Source organism: Aedes albopictus, chromosome 3, assembly GCF_035046485.1.
Source record: "Aedes albopictus strain Foshan chromosome 3, AalbF5, whole genome shotgun sequence".
NCBI lineage: Eukaryota > Metazoa > Arthropoda > Insecta > Diptera > Culicidae > Aedes > Aedes albopictus.
This window is the reverse complement of record NC_085138.1, coordinates 198,658,942-198,685,027: the sequence shown is the minus strand read 5'-3', so window position 1 is coordinate 198,685,027 and position 26,086 is coordinate 198,658,942. Positions and strand designations below refer to the sequence as shown.

The 26,086-nt window shown below is 38.8% G+C and overlaps 1 protein-coding gene across 1 annotated transcript in view; it reads left to right on the top strand.

Annotated features, from left to right (window-relative positions):
• Positions 1 to 10,129: 10,129 nt before the first annotated feature.
• Positions 10,130 to 26,086, top strand: part of LOC109404438 (uncharacterized) — a 108,071-nt gene continuing 92,114 nt past the window's right edge. Inside the window, exon 1 of the mRNA XM_062858394.1 lies at positions 10,130 to 10,576. The gene's annotated coding sequence lies outside the window, so the exon portion shown is untranslated. The remainder of the gene's footprint in view (positions 10,577 to 26,086) is intronic.

The window sequence follows — 26,086 nt, the reverse complement described above, 5'->3', positions numbered from 1 at the left end:
TTTATTTAATTAACTTCGTCTACCGGTCTTTACCACCCAGCCAAGGACTTTCATCCCCAACGCACGTGTAGGTACCAACAATGTTGGAAAATTTCTCAACCTACGTCACGTTGCGCCAGCAGGGTTTATTAAGCAACCAGTTGTTGCTGGTCTTGCCCATTCCACCAGCTACTGCGTAGGAGTTGGAGGAGAGACTTTTATAACATAGTCACACTGACTGGATGGCGATAGAGCCACGTAAACAGAGCGCTTCTCTGCTCAGCAGCTCTGCTGGCTGAGCTTTTAAGCGGAATGTTTACAAACTAGGCAACAGTGTCTTCCTGCACGCTTCAGGAATGCTAATCATCACGAACGATCGTCAGCTTCTCGTCGCTGCCGCTGCTGTTGCTGTGAACAAGCTACGGCGCAGTAAGCAAGAATCTTCCGTTTTATGTTTTTCACTGCGAATGGTTGTGCAGCGGTCCCGATTTCTCGGATATTTCCAACGAATGGCGACCGGCTAGCTGCTAGGTTTCTACGCAATATCATCGCCTCCATGAGAGAGCTTTTTGTGTTATTTGTCGATTCGCTGCTTAGCATACATAAAAGAAAACTGGTTTTGGCGTAGAGGCACATGCATGTGTTCAGAATGGTGATACCGCAGGCAGAGTGCAACCAGCCTGATTGAAAGAGAGTTGGAACTTTGCCTTGTGGTGGATGGAGGTGATACCTTTCTTAGTCGTTTATCATTTCGCCTCGGTTTTAAGTAGTACACCAACGAGAATCTTGCAGCCTGTGGCGCAGTGAAAGGCATGCCTTGGCGAAGGGAAAAGCATTATTCATCGCCGTGTTATTCTCTTTCCCTTGACCCTACGCGAATACAATATCATCAACTACAGAAGAGAGGGAGAGACATTGAAGAATGACCAAAGAGAAAAACTCCGCATTCGAAGCGGATATGGATGATGGGGATCTCTTCGTTTTTCTTTATAGTATGCGAGGATCTACCAGTTGTTATTGGCGAGGTGCGTTTAGTAGTCGGAATAACAGTTTAAATAGTCAGGATAATCACAACTATTTATTTAATTATCCTTTCAACTGGATCAACCGTGAGGCCTGTTTTTTTTTCTTAACATGCATCTGATAATATTCCAGGTGAATCAACTTTTGGCAAATTGGCATGCATATTTGATGCCTCATACACGTTACACCATTTGATTAAGTAGACTATCTACAGCTACATGCCAAAGCAATGGTCAGGTCACGATTATGCCCAGATTCACGAATCATATTCCAAAATACTCTAGACACTTGCTAGACATGCGCAAGTAACGAAAAAGACGTCACGAATTATCAACATACTTGCACACGTTGATGTCATTTTGACATCGATTTTGTCAATCGAGTAACTTTTGTTAGGTCATGCCTCAACCAGTCAACACCCAGCCATCGAGGACACCTCAAGTAACGAGCTTTTAATAAGCAAATCCACTCTGTAGTAGGATGAAAATTTATTTCGTCATATATGCTAATACCCGTCACATAAGATGGAAAAGAGTCTATAATTTTATATATTCCGACTAACTATTGCTAATGCCTTATTAGATGGAAGCAAGAATATGTATCAAATTAATCAAATAAATCACTTTTTTCCCGTCGGTACAATGTAAACTACAAGTTTTAATCATCTAAGTAGGATGCAAGCAAAAGTGTGCGTGGATTTTCTTCATATACATTGTGTTTCACAACTGCAAAGAATGATTTCTTTCTTACACTGTGATGGCGTATTATAATCTGATGGCCAAAAATATTAATTGAAATATTTTCGTTGTTATTCTTAAGCTACTTCCAGCTTAATTAAAAAGCTTTCTGCTCAATAATACTTTTAACAAATGATTTGATTTGAATTGTGAAGAATTTTATCGACGTTTCGAATAAACCCCTACGGTAAAAACATATTTTTTGACCATTATATGTAACCATAGTGTCACCTAGAAAGTGTCGGGCATGGCAGAAATTTAATTCAGGTTGTGCACGAAATAGACGTGGACAAGATGATGGAAAGACGTGGAAATAATAACAAATTGGCCACGAGGCATTAGGCGAGGTGCAAGAATGAACTCGATCATTATTGTTCGGTGCTTAGGAAGATAGAATTTAAGTAAATTAAATGAAAAAATACAGTCGACTCTTTACATGTCGATATTCTACATCTCGATATCTCTCCCTATCTCGATGGTTTGGTCGGTCACTTCAATCCTCCCCTGTTGGGGAAATTAAGCCACTGCATCCAATAAGATGAACTTTTGTGGCATATTCAGTCTGCATACATTTTACCTTTCTACAAATAGGCTGTCCGTTATATAAAATGAACTGTCCTTTTAATAATAGTCTCATAGTTTGAATAAATTTTGATAAACTCCCAGAGCTGTAATGTAAAATGAAGTCTGTAAAAAATGCAATATGTTTATCTGTCAGTTTTCCGAGACATTCCCAGTCGTATAACAAGTTTATTCGTAATCACTAGTATTATCAATTCAAAAGTTTTAAAGAGGTATTAATAATACTTGTTAAAATATGATGAAAAGTCTGAGAATGTCTTGAATCTCGGGTTTGATTCCCAATAACTCTTGAAATTTTTCGTAATATTCATATAACATTGTGCCACCGTATTTTAAACGTTGCTGTTTAAGTTTTTTTAACTCTGATTACATACAAAAATAGCTCGATTAAACAGTGATTATAGAAATTGCTTTCCTTGGGTACCACACGTTGCAGAATTTTAAACTGATATTCAGAATCAGAATTCCATCAAGAAGGAATACTTAAATAATAGGATCAAAAAAATAATAGGCTTCTTTAACTGCCATGCACCCAACAGTTCCTTAGTGAGTTTCAAATGGCACTTTATCCTCCATTTGAAGCATTCGTGGCAACGCCATATTAAAACCTAATTCATCATCTACTTGAAGGAGAAGGCAGGAAATCATAATTAGGATGTGGATGGGTCAGGCAGAAAACTATGAAAGATATCCTCGAAGAACAATGAATTCAATCATCGCCTAGCTTTTTTCGAGAAAATTTTCCCAACCGGAGCGGGAATCGAACCTGCCGTCTCCGGATTGGCGATCCATAGCCTTAACCAGGGCCCATATAGCCGAGGCGGTAAACGCACGGGTATTCAGCATGACCATGCTGAGGGTGACGGGTTCGATTCCCGGTCGGTCCAGGATCTTTTCGTAAAGGAAATTTCCTTGACTTCATTGGGTATACACGGTGCAAATTCTGCACGCTAGATGTAAGGGAAAAATCCCTTAACTATTCAATGTCGTAATCAACATAATCAGAAGTGCTTTTCCTTTGAGATCGCAATGCTGTCAGTGTTGATTTGAGAACCAAAACAAACCCACCAGAGAAATCAACAGAAAATCCCTTCGATTTGCACTACTGTAGAAAGCAATACGATCCAAAGTGAAAAGTTGTTGATTTGGTAATGACTGTTTTGGGCATGAAAGTAAATATAGATGACAGGCGGTAGAAAGTGCTTCGCTTCGATTCGCACCTCCCTAACAGATGTGAAGCAGTGTAGTGGCAAAATAGTTGATCGTGACTCTAAAGATCCTGGTATCGAATCTGGGTGCGGTTGTACACATTTTTTTTAAATTTTAGTTTTGAAATCAAAACATTGTCAACATGAATTGATGTGAAGTTACATTAAAATAGAAGAGGCATTGGGTGTTCTTTGTCAAATGATATGTAATTGATAACAAACTGATTGAACAGTAGTGCGAATTCAAGTGCCAATCAGTTTATATCACAGTGCAGATTTTTTACCGTGTAGAGTATCTTCGTGCCTGCCACACGATATACGCATGCAAAATGGTCATTGGCAGAGGAAGCTCTCAGTTAATAGCTGTGGAAGTGCTCATAGAACACTAAGCATTGTCCCAATGAGGACGTTACGCCAAGAAGAGAGAAGAGAGAGAGCCTTAACCACTAGGCTAATTGGAGACCCTCTTTTTTGAAGCTACTCAGACAATTAATCCGATGGGGAACTCAGCGTACTTTCTGAATGGAACACGCCAACTATTGAGTGCTTTGTTTAAACGCTCGCACACCGTTACTATAGCTTAGGTCCCTTCACATAGCTTGATTCTGGGCAATGAGGAAGTGAACTCTGGCTAAATTGGACGCAAGCGAAGCCAATATTAACGAGCGTCAAATAGCCTTCGCTTGATCATGATCATCTGGCAACACAAAAAAAGAAGAGATGGGTTGTACATGGTTGTACTCTATCTTCCCACAGCTGTCGAGGAAGCCATGGTTCAAAGGGTTGGGTTTATGTCATGATTTCTTTGGTATAACGTGTCGACTGATGTTCAACCACTACCTGTTAAACGCTCATACTTCCGTATTGAGCTCTCGGAAAGGATAATTTTGTATGCGGCATGGCTTTCCAAGATGTCGGATGGGCATGCGCTGAGCATCGTGAGGTAAGATTTGAGTTGTAGGAAATTCTCCGGATCCGAGGAAAGCAACATACACCCGTTAGAGGAGTGCTAACAAGTCTTGATTTGGAGTACACACATCTCATTTATCAGCTGTTGAAACGTTTTTAATCTACCAAAAAACAACATTTCTTCGATGCTATTACACAGGGTAAAATGTTTGTCCAAATATAAATCAATACTCAAACATCTGGTTCGGCTTGATCGAATTAGTGCCAAGCAAATATTTACTCTTGAATTCATTCCTTGTCGAATATTTGACCCTGCGTTCTCGGAGTATCACATTTCTGCTCATTATTTATTTATTGAGCATTACATTACAATCATAATAAAACTGAATCAACAGTTCTTCGCCACAACACTCGGAACGATTCTTGTCAGATCGTTCTGCACCTGGTCCACTCACCTTACCCTCCAGGTACCATCCGGATCTCTTTCAAACACCTTCCGGATGCTAGCGCTTGGCCGCCACACACCGTTCTCCTGCACACCGCCAAAGATGGTCCTAAGCATCCGCCGCTCGGAAACTTCGAGTGCTTGCATGTCCTCCGCGAGCATAGTCCAGGTCTCGTGCCCGTAGAGAACCACCGGTCTTATCAACGTTTTGTACATGGTACATTTGGTGCGAGGGTGCATCTTTTTCGACCGCACATTCTTGTGGAGTCTATAGCTAGCACGACTTCCACTGGGTGGGTTGAAAAGTCCCAAAAAAATGACCACGTGGTTTATGGACAGCCCCAAAATATTCTATGGATGCCTTCAGCTATTTGTCCAGTAATTACTCGAACAATTTATCCAGATATTCCTTAGAAGATTTCTCCTGTATTCTTTTATCAAATTTACTACTGGCTTCTTTCATTGATTTCCAGTGGGTTTCTTACGGGATTTCTCCAAAATTTCGCTCAAAAATATCTCGAGGGTAGAAGCATCCATTTTGGCCAGTCGGGTGTTTCGGCCTGTTGCGATCTAAATCAGCATTAATGTATTTTCAACTAATATATCACTAGATCCTTATATAATATGATGACTTAAGCTGTGAAAACCATATAATTTGATTATAAAAATGGAAGAAAAATATACAAATTACACGTGATTGGCCAAAATAGAATCAAAGTTAAGAATATTGTCAAAACAGATACAGTGCTTCTACATATTTTGGCCAGTGCTACTTTTTATGCAAAAATCAAGTATTGGCTTGATATTTGTATTTTTCCTACAAAATATAGATAGAAACCTTTAATTGACACATTGATGGTTTTTACTATTTTTTTTAAAATGATTTCCCTTAGACTGGCCAAAATCGGTGCCCGCGCCCTATTGCTTTAGGAATTTTTCTGGTGATTTCAAGCCTAACTTTACCAAAAAACCGTATGTAACATATGTAAACAAAAAAGAGATTTTTACATGAGGCGCTGAATTGCGTTAAGGACTCCTTGTATCACTCATCTTTGGGGTTAATTTGTGAAAAAATATCCGGATTTTTCACGTTTCGGAAATGCTCAATGTATGAGTTGCTATGGAAACAGCGAACTTCCCTTTCGATGTTCTCCGCTTGTAAATTTTGTTAGATACGGTGTTTGGTAAAGTTACTTCCAGAATTCTTGCCGAGATTTTGTTGAAATTTCTTGCTGGGAATTTCCCTGGAATTTATGTTAGAATTTCTCATGCAATTCTGCTGAAATTCTTCCGAGAATCGTGCCCCAAAATTTTTTTTCTTGAATTCATCCATGAATGGATATATTGAAGAATTTCATTTGTATGTCTAATGGCGATTTCTTCAGAGATTTTAATGGAAATTCCTCTAACAATAATACTAGAAACTACTCCAAGAATTACTTCCTTGAAGCTGAAACAAAGCCAGCTGCGCTAACTGGTTTCGCTTCCGCTGCCGTCTACTGCCTTCTGCAGACCACAAGCTGCAACCCAAGTAGCATTTTGATGACCAAATAGTTTTGAAGAGGTTTTAGGAACCGTCATAAAACCTAACACTTTTTATTTTGGTTTTAGTTTTAAGATAGTTTATATATAGTTTATATTTTAAGATAGTTTTTAGATAGTTTTAAGAACCTCTTGTAGCTTATTTAACTACAAAATGTTACTTGGGAAAAAGGCTGTGCTCCAGTAAGGATGTCATAAAAAATCAGGTATCAGGTATCAGAAGGCCGGCTCCAGCCATTGCCATACATATAAGCGTATTTCTTCATTTACCTGAGGAAGAATGGGATAAGGGATGGGAATTAGGATAGGGAAAGGTGATGAAATAGGAAGAGGTGCCCTACAAGAGAGAATGAACGCATAAGCGCAACGAGAGCTCATAGCCCATACCACAACGGGTTTAATCAGTGCCCTGAAAAGGACACCGTAAAACGCATAAGCGTAAAGAGAGCATTCGAGGTAGCTTGTGACTTCAAGCGACTTTCAATATGACATTGAAAGGCACGTCATCGAAAGCAGCCTCAATATTCAAGAAATCACCCAACTAAAAACTACGGTTGAGCGGGTACTTTCTTGAAACCTATACAACTTTGTGTAAAAGAGTCACTGTGGACATCCCAAATTGGGAGGCATGCAGGCATTTGGGCAGGTGAGTTCACATGAGTAGGCATGTTAACCAGACGAACATCACAGATGTGATAATCGACAATGCGTTTCAAGCATTTCAACGAGGTAACCAAAGAAATCTGGAACTCATTCTTTCTTTATACAACGCACGCACCCTTTCGGGATAAAACTATGGAGTAATTTCACGCCATGAAAAACCCAATAGAAAACTACAAAGTTCAAAACATGTTTGAAATACTCAAATACATCTGGAGAAAAACAGGATAAACCCCCATTTGATTCTGGAGATTTGAAGGAAGCAGAGCTTTTTCGGGCCTACTAAGTCGATTATATAGCAACAATTCTCGGGACGGAAGCAAAAGATTCGTAACCATACAAAAGAATGGTTTATCCGGAGATATTTTGAACTTGAACAGATCAGAGTTCCATTCAGGAATACCTCTTGCGGTCCACACAGACCGCAGAAGACAAGCTTCTCTCAAAGCAATAGTTATGGAGGGCGTTGTAGGTACAAAACCACAATGAGACTCTCTTGGAGTAACAATGGAAGCGAGTTATCCATAAAATGTGGTCGCAACCAATTAGTACAGGTTCCCTAGTTCGTTGAGCAGGGACGCCTGAATACGCAAATTTTGCGAAGGAACACCTAAAAGTACAAAGAAGGTCAAATGGAGACTCCTCATCTCACACATGCCAATCAATCAATTAATGACAAATTCTGCTCATTAGAGTTGGGTTATGTGCAATCCTATGTTAAGTTATCCATGAACTGTAATTAAACTGAAGCATCTCACATTAATGTTTGAGCTACTTCAGATTATGTAATCATCGTAGCAATACTGCCAAATATCAGCGGAAAATGCTGAATACAAGAGCTTGCTTGAAGGCATCCATAAGGAAAGGTTAAAACATGCTGTTAACGATATTCTAAGATGCTCGACATGCTCGAGGCACGACACTTCATTTATAATGAAAGAAGCAAAACTGGATTCACAAGGTAACATATACAGAAGTTACCCTACATAAATGAGCTTTTTGATGTAGAGCCACTTGGGCTATGCACGCTTTTTACGCTGAAAATTGATCTGAGGATTCTTAGCCGTAGCCACTACCACCACTACCCAAACTAGACAGGATTACACTCTTCACAATCACAGCACAAAAAGGAATTATCAACGACAAACCAACTCGGTGTCAATTGAAAAACGCCAATGGCGAAAACGCATTAAGCGAACCCATATAGGTAGTAATGTAAGCTAATTTACAACATTTGAATAAACCCGCCCTACTTTAACCTCAAATTTGAGACTAAAGAAGCGCAACTGATTATCTCGGAGAAACACAAGGTACACTGCAATATTGCTCCGGTTAGCGCAGTAAGGGCGTATTACTGTGGAGGACGCCCTACTTAATTCTCCACAGATTCCGTTTGTGGTTAGATTTTTATTAACCCCCCCCCCCTAACCATACATTCCTTGGCACGGTAAGCATAAAGCCGCATAACACCATAAATTAGGGGTCACCAGTTTAGTGGACTCTTACCACTGAATCAGGCGGTCCGTAGTGTTATTCTTAGCCAATTGAGACAACCGCTACCGACACTATACAGCTATCTAGGCTGACCGGGAAAAGATGTTAACATTGATGGTTAACTTCCAAACGAGCCCGAACAGCCCCTAAATCAACTAGTTTTGATGAAATTTTAGGAACCGTAATAAAACCTAACACCTTTTATTTTGGCTGTATGATAGTTTTAAGAACCTCTTCTAGCTTATTTAACTAAAAAATGTTACATGGGAGAAAAGGCTGTGTTCCAGTAAGGACGTCATAACAAAAAGATGAAGTATAATACACAATGATTCTGCTGTAAAATCGAAAGATACCGAAAGAAAGAAGATTTTTTCAAAATGCAACCCATTTGAGTTGCATAATGTTCATAATGCAACTCAAATGAGTTGTATTATGAACATTATACAACTATTTTTCATTATACAACTCATTTCATTTGCATAATGAGCCAGTTCGGAAAAAATGGCCATTATGATACCAAAATGAGTTATATAAAATGTAAATTATGACACTAAATTGCATAAAAAGCTTAAATTGCTGCGTCAGCCATGGTTTCCTGCTTTTTGAAATTGCGAATGAAATACATAATCAAAGATCGCCTTGATGATCGCGACGTTTAATCAGAATAAAAAATATTTATTCAACGGTTTGCGCTGTTGAGTGAATTTCGTATTCATGTGGATTATATACAATGACCCCACGCAATGCGATCAGACTGCAGTGCAAGTGATCATCGATTGCAGCTTTTTTGCTTATTAATGCAAAGAGGTTATAATAATAAGTAATGTAAGTAATAATCAGTTATGAGCAGCCTGCCACTTAAATTCATTGCATGCATTTCCACCCCCACGCTTTCGTGGGTCTCAAAAATCAAAACAATCCACCACGCACCCGCCACCATCATCAATCAAGGATTAGCCCAAGCCCGTCGTATCCTTTCGGTAGCCACCGAGTGCTTCCTGCAGCAGGCACCATCATCGGCTCCATCGCTAAACGCATCTTCCGCAGCTGTGTGGCAGTGTGCCCACAAGGGAAATCAGCACCCCAACACATGCACGGTGCACGGTGGAATCGCGTGGTGCCTTTGCTCTACACACGCCGCCACCCTCGGTGGTGGTATCAGTGCCCTGTGTGGCCCCTATCCGTATAAAGAGTGCCCAGTGGTGCCCGAGTGGAAGCATACTGCGGACCGAGATAGAAGTTTTCTTTTGAAGGGGCTTGTTTCTATAGAGACGATTTTATGTCATGTTTGCTCTCTTCAGAAGTACAAAGGTCAAGCGACATTGACCATAAAACATAAAATCTATTATAAATCGGTGAAAAAGCATTACTTAGAACTGCTAAGCAACCCACATTCCACAAGGACCCTCGGAGAGCCGCACGTGGGTTGCGTATGTCACAAAATGAGCAACACTGGTTTCTCTTCGTCGCTACTCTCGCACGTTCCAATCGCACTCACACCCAGAGGAGGAAACGTGGAAACGTCGATTTAATACAAAATTTGCTCGGCAACGTTGGCGTAGTGTTAAATGAGCGTTCTGTTGGTATAGAGATCGCTCTCTAGTGGCTCGCCAGGCCAGGCTAAATCGTTCGCCGAAGCATTTTTCGTTATTCTGTTTTGTTGGACGAATTTCTTACGGGCAATATTTCGTCGTTCCAACTAGTCTCGCGGATATTCGATCTATTTGATTCCGTTCGCTTGTTAATCTCTTCTTTTTTCGAAAACTTGACTCGTCGCGGGGTTTGTGCTGACGACGGCGATGAGATTTTTTCTTATATACAAGTGCCGTGGTGCGTTGTTTGCATGTACATAAGGCAAGTTTCGACCGTCGTCGTCGTCGGGAGAGTGTGAGAGACGATCGCGTCGCGGCGGTGGTTTAGGGTGTGAGAGAGTGGTTGCGGGCCCATAAGCCGTAGGCCAGCCAGCAGCAACCTCTTGTACATAAGAGGGTATATCGGTATGTAAAAATTGTGTATATTCAGAGGAAGAAAATAGAATATAAGTGAAGGAAACCCAAATTACTGTTAGTCGTTTGCTTGGAAAAGCGCGTGGAAACTAGAAACCAATAGTTTCCGTTCTTATTTACCTGTCACCGGGCAGTACATAAGGCTTTCTCAATGACACCGATCTATTTGCATAATTGTGTCGCATTGTACTTTTTTGTTTCAACAGGACATTTTGACTGCTGATAACACTATTTCGTGAAAGTTTCCCATGGAGCTTTTACTAATTGATATCAAAGGTCGATCATTATATACTTCGTTCATTATGTATCACCAATTATGTTCCATACCCCAAACTCCATATCCTATTTTCCAGGCGTTTTGTTATGTAATTGTTATCTTGTACCCCCGTTTCCTTTTGATATATTTTTCTTGAAAGTTTTATTGCGATTCTTGTTATTAGTTTCTCTCCCCCATTCCACTTCACGTGTATGGGTAAGCTCTTCATCGTCGGTGGATAGTGTACAGGGATGCCAGGCTGTTTTTGAATGTTTTCTCAAAGCACAAGACATTTTCCCCGCAATCGGCACATCGTTCACATATGTTATACATATAATATATACAATCGAACCGATACTTATCTTGTATTCGGGAACCATACCGGCCCATTTTTTTTTTTTTTTTAACTAGTTCATTTATTTGGGGCTCAATCGCGTTTAACGCTTTGCGGAGCCAAAATTCATTTTTTGTATTTTATGTACAAATATAATTCTTATGCAACATAGTTAGTAGGGGACGGAGCCAGGATACTCGTGGCAGCTCGAGATTAGTGGGTCACATATGCTTTTAGGATGGGCGTGGTAAGGACTGGGGGTAAGGGTTCTCTGAAGCTCATCCGGAAGGTATAACGTAATGGCGAGTTCGTTGTCTTCATAGTGATTCAGCACCAGATTGTAGCGGGCTTTTCATCTGCCGGATGGCCAGGAACAACACAGAGACGAAAACAGAGAAAAAAAAACTGGGGGAGAAAACACAAGAGAATTAAACCTTTATACAAGACAAACGAAGAAAGTCGTAAATGCATAGCATATAAGTGACATCGCGAGTGCCCAACACATCTCTCACAAGAACAAAGGGTTGTCTACCTCGGGCCTCAAGGGTATCCAAAAGTAGTGCTCTGGAGGCGTCATTATCCGGGCATTGCCAAACTACGTGGTCGATGTCATCATAACCGGAACCGCACTTAGTACAAACATTGCTCAACGCGAGGTTAATCCTGTGTAAATGCGCATCTAGCGAGTAATGGTTGGACATAAGCCTTGACATTACGCGAATGAAATTTCGACTTACATCCAAACCATGCCACCACGCTCGCAAGGAAACATTAGGAATAATAGAATGTAACCACCGTCCCAGCTGGCCATCTCGCCAATCATTTTGCCAACTTTGAAGAGAACTCTGGCGAACAAAATGGAAAAATTCATCATGTGAAATTCTTCTATCATAGATCTCACCTTCCTGAGCGCCCACCTTTGCGAGAGAGTCCGCCTTCTCATTGCCATAAATTGAGCAATGCGAGGGGACCCATACAAAGGTAATCTTATATGATCTTTCGACCAGTGCACCCATCTGCTCCCTTATTTTTGTAAGAAAGTAAGATGGATGTTTTACAGGTTTCATCGACCGGAGTGCCTCAATAGAACTAAGGCTATCCGAGAAGATGAAGAAATGGTCTACGGGCATGTTGGAAATCATCCCCAAAGCGAAGTTGATTGCTGCCAGCTCAGCAACATAAACCGAGCAAGGTTCCTGAAGTTTGCGGAAGGCGGTGGAATTTTCATTGAAGACACCGAAACCAGTGGATCCATTTATGCGAGATCCATCAGTAAAGAATCTCTTACAGGAATTGACATGTTGGTACTTTTCGTTAAAAATGCGAGGAATAGATATACATCGAAGTTGATCTGGAATTCCATGAATAGCTTGTTTCATGGACAGATCGTATTTAACAGAGGAACTGTCATTGGTGAAGTGTACACGAGGTGGATTATAACCTGGGAGGCTTATGTCAGATGACATGTAGAAAAGATAGATTCTCATAAATTTTGACTGAGTATTCAGAGTAAGCATTTCTTCGAAGTTTTCAATCACAAGTGTGTTGCTCACTCCACACTTAATAAGTAACCTTAGCGAGAGCTCCCAGAAGCGGTTCTGGAGAGGTTTCACCCCTGCCAGGACCTCTAGGCTCGCATTATGCGTTGAGTGCATGCAGCCGAGGGCAATACGCAGACAACGATATTGAATTCGTTCCAACTTTAATAGGTGGCAGTTTGCTGCTGAGTGGAAACAGAAAGAGCCATATTCAATAACAGAGAGAATAGTCGTTTTGTAAAGTTTTATGAGGTCCTCCGGGTGAGCACCCCACCATGTTCCGGTAATTGTGCGTAGAAAATTGATCCTTTGTTGACATTTTTGCACCAAATTCTTGATTTGGGTACCCCAAGTGCCTTTTGAATCAAACCAGACCCCAAGGTATTTCGAAGTCAAAGATTGGTCGATTTCTATTCCCAAAAGATTGAGTTTCAGTTGGGCTGGGTTCCGCTTCCTAAAAAACACAACCAATTGAGTTTTTTGCGGAGAAAACTCGATCCCTAAATTTCTTGCCCAAATGGAAAGATTGTTTAAGGAATTTTGCAATGGTCTTTGCAACATTTCTGCATGTGGGCCTTTAAGAGAAACCACAGCATCATCTGCAAGTTGTCTTAGCGTGCATTGTCCTTCCAGACAGCTATCAATGTCTTTCACGTAGAAATTATAAAGCAAGGGACTTAAACATGAGCCTTGGGGTAGGCCCATGTAGCTAATTCTGGAAGTTGTCAGTTGTCCGAGATTGAAGCTCATATGTTTTTCTGACAACAAATTGTACAAGAAATTGTTTAAAAGTCCGGGTAGTCCACTATTGTGCAGTTTTTCTGACAATATTTCTATGGAAACTGAATCAAAAGCGCCCTTAATATCCAAGAAAACTGAAGCCAATTGCTCCTTTTCCGCAAAGGCCAGTTGAATATCTGTTGAAAGCAACGCTAGACAATCGTTTGTTCCTTTGCCCTTGCGGAACCCGAATTGTGTATTTGAAAGCAAGTTATTCGATTCAACCCAATGGTCAAGTCGCGATAGGATCATTTTTTCCAACAATTTCCTTAAACATGATAACATAGCAATTGGGCGGTATGAATTATGATCAGACGCTGGTTTACCAGGCTTTTGAATAGCTATTACTTTGACCTGTCTCCATTCATGCGGAACGATGTTGTTCTCCATGAATGAGTTGAACAGGTCTAGTAATCGTCTTTTTGCGATATCTGGGAGATTCTTAAGAAGATTGAACTTTATCATATCGCGTCCCGGAGAAGAATTGTTTGATGAAAGAAGAGCTATAGAAAATTCCAGCATTGAGAATGGTCTGTCCAGAGAACCGCCTCTTGAGATTGATTCCCAAGAAATCGGTGGTGCTGGGACTGAGTCTGGGCAGACTTTTTTCGCGAAGCTGAATATCCAACGGTTGGAGTATTCATCACTCTCATTAGAAGATGAGCGGTTTCGCATGTTGCGAGCCACTCTCCAAAGCGTTGTCATCGAAGTTTCTCTTGAGAGACCCTCAATGAAGTGTCGCCAATAACTACGCTTTTTCGCTTTTAGCAAGTTCCTCAGTTGTCTTTCAAGCTTTGCGTACTCTTGATAAAGATCCGAGGTGCCATGCCTACGAAAAGCTTTGAAGGCATCAGATTTTTTAAGATACAATTGAGTGCAATCATCATCCCAGCCAAGTGTGGCTGGTCTTCTTTTGAAGGTTGCACCTGGAACGCGTCGTTTTTGTGATTCTAATGCACTTCTGTAAATTAGTTCAGACAGGAATCGATACTCATCCAAAGGTGGGAGAGGATTGGATGATTCAACCCCAAAAGATACCGCTTCTGCATACTTTTGCCAATCGATATTCCTAGTGAGGTCAAAAGGAACCTGAATTGGCTCGTCTGACCTTTCGTAATTATGTTTTATGGTGGTTATAATGGGCAAGTGATCACTACCATGAGGATCTTCGATCACCTTCCACGAGCAATCGAATGATAGTGAACTTGATCCCAAAGAAAGGTCAAGCCGACTTTCTTTACCGTCGGATGCAATGCGTGTCACTTCACCTGTATTCAAAACGTTCAAAGTGAAATCGTCGCACAAATCATAGAAAATAGCCGCTCTGCGATCGTCATATGGCTCGCCCCACCCAGTACCATGTGAATTCATATCACCCAGAATTAAAACTGGATGTGATAGTGCAGAAACTGCATTCCAAAGATGACGGCGGTTAATTGAAATACCTGGAGGAATGTAAACGGAAGCTACGCAAAGATCTTTACCCTTTACGTTTATTTGGCAAGCGACAATTTCTATGCCAGGATGAGTCGGGATTGGAATTTTATAAAATGAGTAACATTTTTTGATCCCCAAGAGTACTCCCCCGTAATGGTCATCTCTATCCTGGCGAATTATGTTGAAATCGTGGAAGTTGAGTTCATCTTCAGAAGAGAGCCATGTTTCACAAAGTGCAAATATATCACAATCTGAGTTGTGAATCAAAAACTTAAACAGGTCTAATTTAGGTTTTAAACTATGACAGTTCCACTGTAGCACAGTGATCATATCTTGTACCTCACTTGATGAATTAGCCATCGAAAGATATGAGCGAAGCAAGGAGGGGCCATGATTGTGTCAAATTCCGAAGATATTCTTCTACTGTTGGGATAAAAATATCAATAATGCCTCGAAGTGTGTCCGGAAGGCCGATGGCATCATATAAGCGATCCACAAGAACCCTGAAAGTTAGCAGTCCTCTTTTGGGTTTGGGAGGTTTAGTTGAAGTTCGAGGAGCTTTTGTAGCCTTTTTCTTGCTACTTTGTCGAATGCTTTTTTTTGAAGTATATTTTACAGTCGGAGGCGGATTCACTGGGTCTTTACTGCAGCATGGAACTGAGTAATCAGGGGCCTGTTTGTTCGGAGTTTTTAAATTTACTCCGCTTCCTTTTGTATTAGGCAAACTTTTGAGGGAAGATTTCAAAAAGACCTTTCGGCGCAATCCCGGGGAAGATGATGACTTCCTTTTTCCAGGTGCGTGTACCTCCGAAGAAGATCCACCCTCATCAGTTTCGTCATCGTCCTGATCATCAGAAGACAACTCGTGAAAGGGATTTTCAACTGGGACAGCTGATTCAGACACGGATTCTGGTGTTTTAAAAGATTTCACCATCTCCGCATATGTCTGTTTGGAGCGCCTTATGATAGAACGACTCTCATTTTTAATGCGTCTTTTATAGGCCGGGCAATCTTGCAAGTCATGTGGATCTCCGCCACAGTAGCTACACTTTTCAGCTTCCTGTGTGCAAGAGTCCTCTAAATGAGCCTGGTTGCATTTGCCACAACGGGGCTTGTTGTCGCAAAAGCTATCACTGTGACCAAACTGCTTGCATTTGGTACAATTGAATACCTTCGGCCTAAAAAGACGCACTGGGTAAAAAGCACCATCAATGACTACAAATTCTGGGAGGACGGAACCTGGGAAAGTCACTCGAAAAAACGCTGATGGCGAGTACACTTTCTCACTCCCTTCAATGGAAGCCTTAGACAGCCGCTTACAATCTAGGATTGCCACATCGGGGATAGATCTATTCTTAAAGCGTCCGAATCCGCTCTTGATGTCCTCGCACGTCAGCATTTCGTCGAGGATCTTCCCCTCCACCTCTACTTCTCGTGCCGGCACATAGATCGTATATTCACAGCTAAACGCTTCGTGCTGAGCAATTTCATTTGCTGCTTTGTAACTAGGTGCAGTTACACGCAGCTTGGTCTGTTTCACTTGGTGAATAACAGTCCCAGGATACTTACGCGTCAGATCTCGAGAGATTGAGAGTACATTCAACGGTTTGTTTTTGCGCCGGAAATAGACAACCCAAGGCCCAGGCGAAGATGGTTGGTAAAATCGCGTTCGAGCAATGATATCTTTTGGAGGCGTTTCGCCTCCATTTGAAACTTCCATGTGGGAATTACTATTCCGCACCAAATGAGAGAAAAGAAAATGCACCAAAGAAAAGAAAAAAAAACAAACCAAACGTCCAATACAATCCAAACTATTTTATGCCGAATGCGATTTGAACTTTGACGCACCCCAATGCATAAAACAGCTTACAGGGGGAAACAGAGGTGGAGCAAAAAAACAACCTTGAAAACAATACCGATTCGGAGAAGCGAGCGAAATTCGATTCAATTTGAATACAATGTTATACTTAGCCGTATGGACTCGATGTGAGTGTAGCAGCTGTCCGTTCGTCCGTCCTGTGTGTTGGCAACGGCTACCTACGACCGTAGGTAGTACTCGAACGAATAAAATCAATCACCGTTTTGAGCTGTCGGCGATTATAATTATCAGGTGGCACGATACTATGTAGAACTAAGTCTACCTAGTTCGCTCCCTTCGCAGGCGCAATCACCTATGGCACTTAAATTTGCACTAAATTAAACTTTTTACTCGACCAAAAACCCACGCGGGCGGTGGGGAAAAAGACCGAAAAAACTGTCTGCAAATTGTACCTTGTGATGAGACCGGGAACTTGTCGACCGACTCGTATAAGCGCTCAGCAAGGAATGATATACCGGCCCATCAATTAGGTTACAAAACATACATATTTTACAGGTATACATACCTCGATTTAGTGGATATTTCAATTTTCGAAGTGTCTATAAAATCGAAAGCTATTATTTTTAATTTCATTTTTATTTAAACATCTAATGTAACAGGTTCGCGCAATTGATTAAATAAACTATGAAACATATAAAAACTGCATGAAAACTGAGTTTTCAATAAAAGCCTCGCAGTTTTTGACATATATTAGTAATTCTCGCTTAATAGGGCACTGCATTGTTTTGATTTTGTATGTGATTTTGACGTTTCTTGGCCTTGTTGTTTACAAAATTTCTGTAAGAGTGAAAGAGAAGGAGAGAATTTATTGCAGTGCCCTATAGCGAATAAACCACTATCTCGCTAACTTGTAACGATCGAAATCTTTTGTCTCCAAAATATGTATGTTGGTTGTAAAATACAATGTTGGTTGATTCAAAAGACATTTACAAGGATTGCTTTTACATTTACGAATTGCTTAAGAAACTACTCCAGGTAAATAAAAGAAAATCGGGTTAAGTACGATTCCTTTGAATTCCACTAAGAATTTGCATCCTTTGACAGATACGTATTTCGACCTCAACTGTAAGGTCGTCTTCAGTGTCTTGTACTTGACTCGACCAGGATACTCCAGGTATCCCTTCTGAAATGCGATTCTGCGGTGCTTAAAGTAAGTGATCCCAGAACTTTCAACTTTATTACGATAGCTTCCAAAATAAACTTCTCAAATCAAATCATCATGTTGCAGATTATTTCAGAAAATCGTCCTCTAGAAGTGTCATAAACAAATTCTTTCAGGAGATCTGGTACGAATGCTTCATCAATTCCTCCATAATTTTTCACAAATCATTTCAGAGATTGTTTGCGAAATAGGCCCGTTTGAAGAATCTATTGGAGATTCTTTTATAAAATCTACCAAATTTTTTTTTAGAAATTCTTCTAAAAAATCTTTCTGAAACAAAATTTTTAAGTAATTTGCCCTACTATTCGGTCAAGCATTCTTTCATGAATTCTTTCAAAAAATCTTCCATAGATTCATTCGGAAATTTTCCTCAGGGATTTGTTTAGAAATTCTTCCTATTCTACAAATTCCACAAATAATTCTTCCCAAGCATCTTGCATGATTCACTTCTGAAATTCCTCCTTTTTTTCCTAAAAATTATCCATCAGTTTGAGCAGAAATTGTCCTTTTCTAATCTAAAAACTATTCAAAAGTTTTTCAGAAAATGTTTCAAAAGTTCCTTCAAAAAATTGTACTGGGGTTACTTTGAACATTTTTGCAAGGATTGCACCAGAAAATCCCACAGCAACTTCCAATGTCTAGATTTTTTTCCCCAAAAAATCATCGAAAGTTCCTTTAAGCATTCTCTCGAACGATCTTCCAGGGATTCATCCCATAACTTTCGGTTCGCTTTAGAAATTGCTGTAGGGGTTTTTTTTATATCTGAATTTCTGACAGAAAATCTTCCTTAAATTTCTTTAGAAAATCCTCCAGGATCTCCTTTATAAAAAGTGAAATCAATTTGGGAATTATCTGTAGTGATTCCTATAAAAACCGTCCTAGGGTTTCCTTCACAAATTTTTCGAGGGATTCTTTCAGAAAATCTCATGGCTTTTATTACTTAGGATTACTTTGAGAAAACTTCCACAGATTATTCGATAATTCTTTCATGAACCCTTGCTGAAATCCATCAGAGAATAAATTTTAAAAATCTTTCACGAGTTCCTGAAAAAAAAATCCCAGGGATTCTTTTAGAAATTCTTTCAGGAACTCCTTCGGAAACTTCTCGTAGATTTATTTCAAAAAATCGTCCAGCAAATCCTAAACAAATTCAGTCAGAAATTCTCCCCCAAAATCTTCTAGGGATTCCTTTAAACTTTAAAATGTCCAACAGAAATTTCTCCAAAAACTTCTTAAAAAAGACTTGTAGAAAGAGCATATAAAAATGTTGCATGAATTCCTTTAGGAAATATTTCAAGATTTTCTGTCAAAAATATTTGCATAGATTGTTCCAAAAATTCATCTATGATATTCTCCGGATTTTTTTTTAGTTATTTCTCCAGATTTTTTTTTAATATTCATCTAGAAAACCAGAAATTCAGAACTCCATCGAAATTTTCTCAAATGCTTTTCTAAGAATTTTCTTCAAAGAATGTTTTAGAAATTCTACAAGAGATAATTAAGGAAATTCACAAAATTTCTTAAAATTCCTTTAGATATTCCTTCAAGAAAATTAAGCAGAGATTTCTTCAACAGTTGTTCAGAATTAGTTCCAGCAGTTCCTTCCAAGATTCCTCCAGGAACTCTTCCATGGGAATGTACCAGTGCAGGGGTGATAAAATCGGGGAATCTTGTCAGTAATGTGTATTTTGGAATTCAGTATTTGAATTTTGGAATTCAATCAGCTGAATACACGCCAAGAAAAGTCTGGCGAATGTGCTTTGAAATTAAGTAGTTTTACAATTTAAAACTCTATATTGTTTACATGGACTTCAATCGAACACGGGTACTGCTTTAAAATTCTATATTAATAGCATGTTATCGTTCACAGCCGGATCTGCTTTTGAAAAGCTTAGACTGAAATTGAATCACCTTTCTCATTATTGACGATTTGCACTTTTCAATATTGAAAACAAATAAAATTATTAAACAAACATCACGATTTTGAAATATGTAAAGTGTATTTAAATATAGTTCTAATATATTTGCAATATTTCATCCATAAACAACCCATATAAAATCCAATTTTATCATCAATCTTAATCAGTAAAGTAAACAGCAATCAATTTTTTAAATGAAAAACTCGACATCGAGCTATTTGAGTTTGGTGATGTCATGGTAGTTTTTCATGAAATTTGTTAATGAATTTCTGGCTGAGTTGTTGGAAATATCGTTGGTGTATTTCTTAAAGAAGTTTATGCCACAAAATTCGAGTAGTGAAAGATGGAATTCTTGGAACATTTCCTGAACAAATGGGTGCCTGATTGTTCCTTGAAGGAACCGTGGCGGTATTTTCAAGGGATTTTTAGGAAAGTTTTCCTGTTACCTGATAGGTCTGATAAGATGAGTCTAAAAATGATGCATATATGAAATAAGAGTTCAATGTTTGCTAGAAATTCCCAGTCAATCAATTTGTCAAATACTATGTGTTGGGAAATACTTCCCAAGATCTGAGACGATCCTAAAGATAAATTGTGTTTCTAAGGAAAACTTATGAGAAAAAATGTTTAAGAAATATCAATGACAATTTTTCCAGATATTTTTTTTTTTTGAAATCAAACTAAGGATATAGGTACATTTTGTCTTTTCGAACTCTATTAAAAATTCAAAACGATTATTTCTAAGGAAATTCCTATCATTTCAAAGAAATAATCATACTTCAAAAACAAGAAAGGACATTCTATCCACGAATTTTATCAGAAAATCTTCCATATTTTTTATACCCGAAGGAATAGTGGATATTTTACATGTTGAGAAGCTCATGATTCGACTAATCCTTGATGATAAGTTTTTTTTTTTCTTTGATTTATGTATTCGGGAAAATCAAACATTTATCATTATTACCCTGGGAAAACTTTGACCACACAAAATTTTCGAAATTTGTGTTGAGTATAGACTTTGGACCAGTCACTCCCCCCCTCCTTCCAGAGTCTACGTAGTTTATGGGCGGACCCTTAACATTTTTTAAAGAAATTTGCCGGGATGTCCTCTAGTTATATCTTTTGATATTTGTTCTAGAATTACACTGGACACAACCGACAAAATAGAAACGCTCAGATCGCCGGTCAATCTCTACCAATTTAATAGAATTTGTTGACAAATTTCCCGTTGTACCACCAGAATGTCATCTAAAAACATTATTTAATAATCACATTGACCATTTGTACGTATTATTGGAAAATCTTCATGATTTCTCTAATTGTCACGTTTGTTTGGTATAAAACGTTTCCATTATGAAGTCAGGCCAGTTCCTCACATCTGGCATCCCTGCTAGTGTATCGCAATTCATCGTGTGCTTATATACCGCATTGAGCCGAGTGTCATGTCATTAAAATGCCTCCATGTACTTACGGTAGACATGCTTTTTAGTATACACACCACCGACCGAGAAGAACCCACATTCAGTGGAGCCGTGGTCCGGTATGAGCGTTTTTATTTTGTGAAGTTGCCACAGCCATAGCGAAGTGCCATGATATGCCGAGAAAATTTTCACTTCCAAATGGTGGCAGCCCTGTTACTCTCTGTGTCTATTTCACGTAGGCAGGGACTCCTGGGTTTTCGGTGGTTGGTAGCATTGATGTTCGGCTTGTTGAGATCTCTGCTCGTTCGACGACGAAGCCGGACGAACCAGAAGCCAAAATGAAAGAACGATCTCACAGCAATTTAACGCTTCGACGCAACTTGAGTTTTCCTTCGCCATACTTGGGCCTGCGGCTGCGCGTGTAGCACTTCCACCACCGCCGCGTGAAAGCGTTTCAACCATAAAAGAGAGCCCCTTTGAGCAACATCTTGGCTTGCTTTCATGGCGTTGCCTCTAAGCAAGTTTGTCAGAACGGGTACCGATATTTTCCCGATTACATTGAGCATGTATTGTGAGGAGCGGTTTTCTTCGTGTTGGACCGCGCGTGAGAGTCACGTCCGCCGTGTTTGGCTCGAGGTCGCTTGCATGTGGAGCAGAGCATATTTCGTTCTTGTGCACTGTCATCTCTTTTTTTTTTCTCGTTGCACATTTTACATCCAGGTTGTTTTCATTGCTTGTCTTCTGCCGATGCAAAGATGCAACCAGGCTGCGGCAGATGATCGTAATACATAAGGACTATGTAGCCTTTGTTATTTTCACTGTTTTTGTGTATGTTTTACTTTCGTTTTATGCTTAGTCGGCTTAATAATTCGCAATCGAACAAGGATATTTCAGGCCAAACATTTCAATAGGTCCTATCTGCATTTGAGAGGCTCTCTTTGTTCACTTTCTCTTTCAGTTATTGCAATATAATGGTACACTTTTTAACTGTTTTTGCAGTACAAATCAAAAGACGATTGTTTTGACCATCGTTCAATGCTAGGAGATAATCTTAATTCAAATAAACAGCTGAGTTATTAACGGAAGAGAGGGAAACCAAAGAGAGCCTCTCTTCTGCAGATTGGACCTTTAGACATGTTTCGCCTGATTTTGATGTACGCTTATGTATTCCGAGTGTTATTTTGCGTTTTGTCGGCATAAGTAATAATGTAAATGTGAATGGAATAAGGGGAATTTGTCATGTTATTTATGGTGATCTATGGTTTCGAAGATTGTAATTAAAGGATGAATTCTAAGATAATATAAGTACTTTTGTGTAGCGATGGAAAATGTCACGAATTTGTTTTCTTTTTTTTTTTGGAAACAACATGGCATCTATATTATTGGGTAATTATGATAAATTAAAAATTCATCGATAAACACTTCTAACCAAAGGGCAGTGGAACTAGGAAATGAAACAGGAAAAAATAATCATTTGAAGTCGACTGGAAATCTTGGTATGTCTTAGAAGTTTACATGATATATCATGTAAATGTCACAAAATAGCACGTAAGCTTCCATTTTATGTCATGTAATTCAGAATGACTCTGAGTGTTTACATAACATATAACACAAGTTTACATGACATATCATGTATCAAACCATCATAACACTAAGTTTACATGACTAAAATTAAGTTTACATGACGTGTAAATTTCATTATTTTTATCTGTGTATGGCTAACTATAGTTTCCATGTGGGAAATCATCATTACATACATGGTTTGATAGTGGTGGATGACAATTTCACGCTTACATTTTTAACAAATTTGACTTATGTAAAGTCCACTTAAAAAGCATATGCGTTTCACCGCATCAAATTTGCAATAGATTTTCTACGAAGCTTAGTTAACATTCCAAGCGGTTTACTATTTATTTATGCATACTCACTGAAATATTCAATTTCGAATTGTTACTTGACTGATTCCAATTAAATGTGTGCTTATTTGAGGGAACCGAATCACAACGTCAGAGGCCATACTGTCTCGGTCGTCAAGTCGCGTTTTTTTTTGCGAAATAAAACTTCCCGTCATAATATGGAAGAATGCACCATGAAGTCCTGGGACATTATGGCCTCGGACGTTATGATACTGCGCCTTCTTTGTGTGACCAAAACTACTTTGTTATGATATTTTTTTTTGGTTATACGCTAGTTGAAGGTTTTTTTTATATTTATTATAACAAACAGAACAGTTTTATTTACATAAATTTACAGCGGCAATACTTTAAGGCGTTTATTGGTGTATGGAGATTTATATGACACATTCTACCGTGACGTTACAACATTTTCCTGCCTTGCTGGGAAGATTTTTCACTGTAGCTCTCTGGAACTTTTAGCAGAACATTTATACTTGAATCACTAGTTAAAAATTAAAAAAAAAAAACACTTCATTATTCAATTTTGGCAAATTCCACGCGTTACGTTTTCCGCGAGAATCAAACTTTTGCTTCTAAAAATGGTTAAGTTGTTAAATACATGCCAACCAGTAAATCAAACGATCACATTTCATTAGAAGATTCATTTCATGCTTTGTAATTGAAAATTAGAACTTCAAGAAATATTAAGAAATATAGCGTAACGGGACACCGTTGCAAAAAAAAATGACAAATTTGAGAACAAAAAAAAATGACAAATTTTGACTTAACGCCATGAAATTAGCTACTTTCTCGAAACATTTTCCAAAGTTTTAAGTATGATATAAGTAGTTATCTTCATTTTGGTCATTGGTGTAAAGAGAATGAAAATCGACAGCTGGAGCACTGAAATATCGTTTAACGAAGTTCAAAAGCCGCGGTGTAGAAGTGCGTGGAATGTGTGTTTTGCAAAAGAAAAAAATGAAACTTTTGAAGAAAAACTAGAAAGGACAAGCATATTCCTTTTAATTCCACAAAGTAGTGGAATTAAAAGGAATTTGCTCGTCCTTTCTAGTTTTTCTTTAAAAGCTTCATTTTTTAGTTTTTCATTTGCTTGCATAAAATGCGAATTAGTAGTGTGATGTTACAACGTTGCAACGTCGTAAAATGTTTCAACATCACGGTAGAATGTGTCATGTCTAGATTCTACTCTGATCGATTTACTAAAATTATTTGCGGCTTTGGCGGATGATGAAAATATCAACCAATTTTTATTTTTTTGCCCAAAAACTTTCAAATCAATTATGTTCAAAAGAAAATGTCTTTGACATGGACTTGAAAATGTATAGTTTTGATCCTTTTTTCATAACTAATTGATGGAATCTCAGTTGTACGATAAAAATTTCATATACAATGCCTCTCACAAAGTTACTAGCACTATCAAAGTTATCCCGTTTTACGGAACCTCTAAAATTCCTGACAAAGCTCGAAATTTCACGAAAACTGTTCCGATTTCGTTAGTAATGTTTTTACCTTTCTAATGCATCACGTTGGAAACAACTCGCTGGCGTAGTGTGCGGTTTGGAACAAAAGTGACCCTCATGCACAAGAACCAGGAAATGTTATTGAAAGGTGCTCCAACGCTTTCAGCGAATGTTTCTTAACCCTTTGAAGCCGGTTTTTTTTTTTTCAAGCATTATTAAAGAGTTTTCCCTACGTATTTCTGTGGTTTTGGTGCTCGACAGTATAAAAAGGGTAGAATATATGATGCTCAATATTTTTTCTGGATATCTTAGGTCATTCAAACTGTTCTTGAGTTTAGATCCTAGAGCCTACGGAAGTACCGGTAACTTTTTTCATCACACAAAGCCACGATTTGTAACCGATAATGTCCAGTAAGTCTTCTGAATGTTCAATCGACGTCATCAGATCAGCTGGGGTCATCCTAACTATTATGATGTTTAAAATCTAGCATCTACAGCAATTGGAGTTTCTGTTCTGGCTATATAGAGTTACACAACATTACCAACCGCAATGATTGTTTCTATTCCATTTCTTTAACGTTAATAACAATTATAATAAAACTGACTCAACAATTCTTCACCACAACACTCGGTTCGTGGCTGCAGTCTTTATCCTCGGCGGTGTCTCACATTTGCCTTCAGATTTGTGCTCGCGATGTGGCTTCGTCATATTTTCACCTTAGCTGGAAGTTCTTAGTTGTAGAGAAGTTTAGTGGTCCTGAAATATCTGAAAAGTGTTTTGAAATGTTTCTTAGTTTCACAGAAGTTCACGGATCTGGGTTGCTTATACTAACTGATTAATGTATTTTTTTATAGAAGAAACAATGACTACAACGAATTCAGATTTCAAAAAATGGATTTCATAATATTTTGAGCAACCTTAAATGTTTCTAAGGTACAGAACAATGCCTACTAGTCTTTGCAGAATATTAGTAAATATGGTTTATTCAGTGTAGCATTGCAAATGTAGATATAAAGTTGTGTACTCCATGAAAGATTAGATTACCTAAATTATCACGAAACTATCATGAAGTGACCCTTGAGAGTTAAGAGGTTCTTAGATCCTAACGTTACTATTTAAAACGAAATCACTTTATGTTACAGTGGTTGTTTTTATCAACTAAGCTCCATAACAGTAAGGATGGCCCATATTATACCAAAAATATATAGCAATAATGCTTATTGTTGCTTAAACTACTTTGGTAAATACAGTGGATTATGTAATACTATTCAACGTAGTAGAAAAAGCTATTATCACAAGTGTAGACCTGAAGCTATGGTATCCGTAGACGTAGTTTGGACAATAAGGTTGATCTGGAATATCTCAAAACTATCTTGGAATGACTCGTGAAATGCCAGG